Genomic DNA, 2,917 nt, shown 5'->3' with positions numbered 1-2,917 from the left:
AGTCTGAGTACCTACAACAGTGCTTGGCACATAGTTGACACCCAATAATCATGCCTTCCATCAGCAAATGATGTACTTAAGGAAGTTGTCAAGCATTTCCTTTCCATTACTCCAGTTGCTATTAATTTTAATCTGGGCTTATGGGCCCACCGTATTTTCTTTCACCAGCTAAATCCTTTTTAAGAATTGGTTTGGTGTTTGCATTCATTTGGAGGTTATTTTTGCAAAAGTTTAAATCTGAAAATCAATTATAATACAGTTATTTACACTCCCAGAGTGGTGGGAATGTGAGCGAGCGAGCTTGGGAGCACTTGGATCGCACCAGACCCTTCTGCAGAGAGGAGGGCAGATTGTGCAACCCCAGTTCACTATCTAGGCTCAGTGTCTCCAGGTCTTCCTTTTTTTTTTTTTTTTCAAGAGAAGATGAAAATCTGAGATTTTCTGTGAGCTCAACTATTTTTCACTTGGGCCAAAACCAAATATGTCTATAGCCTGTCATGGACTCAGGCACCCAGTTTTGTGGGGTTTAAAAAAAACAGTGGTGAATTACTATATTAAATCAGGCATTTACTATAAATAATAGGGATCAGCAAACTATAGCGTGGAGGAATCCAGCCTGTCATCTTTCTGTATAAAGTTTTATAGGAACACAGCCACATCCATTTGTTTACATATTGTTTGTGCTGCAATGAAGCCAAAAATATTTATTATGTGACACTTTGCAAAAAAAATTCACCAACCCATGATAATATTTTGCTTTTAGCAAATCTGAATTTGTTGTTAAGTTATGTTCTTGGAAGGTTCTACTAGATTTTAATGTCAAATTGCTTTAAGCAGTTTTTTTCTAGAATACATATTAGATAAGTTAATATAATTGTTTTGCATTAGAAGTTTAATTCAATTGAATCTGATAGAAAATGATTGTTGGGAATATTTAGTGAAATATCTCTTTCATATTTATTATGACTCCTATAGATCATAGGTAAATGTATTAAGAAATAAGCTAAGCAAACTGTAATAAGTATGTTCAGAAATGCTTTAAATACAGTTACACAGAAAAAATAAATCCAAAGGTATTACAAATCATCTCACAGAGCTAACCTTGAAAATAAGAAATTACTTTTAGCTTGCACCATCTAGAGGTGGAAAAAATAATTCCCCATGTACTCTGCAAATCTCTCAGATCTTTCTCTTTTTACGTTATGAGATTGCTAAAGGTCTAAGACACGCTGCTAAACTCTGCTTCCTAGCGCTTTGCTGTCAATTTTTGTATCAATGTTCATGAGAGATATTGGCCTGTAGTTTTCTTTGCTTATAATATCTTTTCTGGCTTTGTATGTGGGTAAGGCTGGCCTCTTAGACTGAGTGTTCCCTCTCTTCAATTTTTTGGGAAAGTTTGAGAAGAATTGATATTCTTTAAATTTTTGGTGGAATTCACCAGTGAAGCCATCATTCATGTGGCCACCTCTGCGGGGCCCGCATGCACATGGGATAGGCCAAGGTGCATACAAGCTCTGGGTTTGGGCTGCGGGGAGGTCAGCAAAAGGCCCACGGCACCCTGAGATCTGATTCTTCCTGCCAGCTCCCTGTGAGCTCAGTCACGGAAGAGCCTCAGGCGGGGCGTGAGGTATGTGAGATAGATTTTCAGGTCGGGGCAAGTGGTGTTCACCAGAATGATACAGATTCAAACTCCATGCCAGTGCTGCAGCTGAGGCCACTCAGCCATTGTCTCAGGGTACACAAATGCCAGCTGCCAGCCTCCTGGGATCTACAGACCTTCACAGTGGGGCAGAGTCTCCGGGAGTGGTCAGGATGAGGCCAGAAGAGTTCATCAGGCTAAAAAGACCAATATTTGGCCATGTAGACAGAGGACTCTGCACAGGGAACCCTCCAGCCCACAACCCAGGCTCTTCCCATATGATTCTGGCACTGTTGGAGCCTGACCAAGCCTCCTCGAGAGCTCCTCAATGAGCTCTGCACCATGGGCCCAGGTTGGAGTCCACTAAAGACCTCTCTCCCCAGAGCGATCCTGGCAGGGCAGGCACTCCAAAAGTTGGCAGGGAGGAATCAGTGTTTTTCCCCAGGTTGATACCACCTCTCATTTTTTAGCATATGCTTTTATAGCTATACATTTCATCCTTAGCACCACTTTCCCTGTGTCCTACAAGTTGGGTATGTTGTGTTTTTGTTTTTTTGTCTTTAAGTATTTTCTAATTTCCCTTGTGACTTCTCTGATTTTTTTTTTTTTGACTTGTTTAATTTCCACAATTTTGTGAATTTTCATTTTCCTTTTGTTATTAATTTCTAATCTCATCCTGTTGTGGTCAGAGAAGATATTTTGTGCAATGTCTATCTTTTAAAATCTATTGAGACTTAATTTGTGGCCTAATATATGGTCTATCTTGGAAAATGTCCCATGTACAGTTGAGAAGAATATGTATTCTGTTGTTGGGCAGAGTGTTCTGTATATGTATATTTGCTTTTAAATTTAAAAAAATGAAGATTGTTGTTGTTTTAACACATGTTTATTAATTTCAAACTTAATTTTATTGTAGGGTGAGACTTGCTTTATGGCCTGGAATGGGAGTTGGCAAATGGCAGCCCATTGGTCCAAATGTGTCTGCTGCTTGTTTTCATAGTCTTACTGGTTTACAGCCAATCATTTATTTATATATTGGCTATTCTCCAATTCATGGACATTGAGTTCATACTTATATGAACTTGTTTAATTATGTTCTTCAGATCTTCTATGCATTAATTGATTTTTTTTTTTGGTCTACTTGATTTAAGAGTAATTGAGAGGTACATTAAAACCTTCCACTATGATGTGAGTTTGTTGATTAATCCTTGTACTGCTGTCAATTTTAGCTTTATGTATATTTTGGATTATGTTACAACATGTACACAAATCTAGAAT

The sequence above is a fragment of the Furipterus horrens genome, unplaced genomic scaffold (assembly GCF_987537825.1).
Source record: "Furipterus horrens unplaced genomic scaffold, mFurHor1.1.pri manual_scaffold_5, whole genome shotgun sequence".
In the NCBI taxonomy this organism is placed as follows: domain Eukaryota; kingdom Metazoa; phylum Chordata; class Mammalia; order Chiroptera; family Furipteridae; genus Furipterus; species Furipterus horrens.
The sequence above is the reverse complement of the archived record's forward strand: the minus strand, read 5'-3'. Positions refer to the sequence as shown.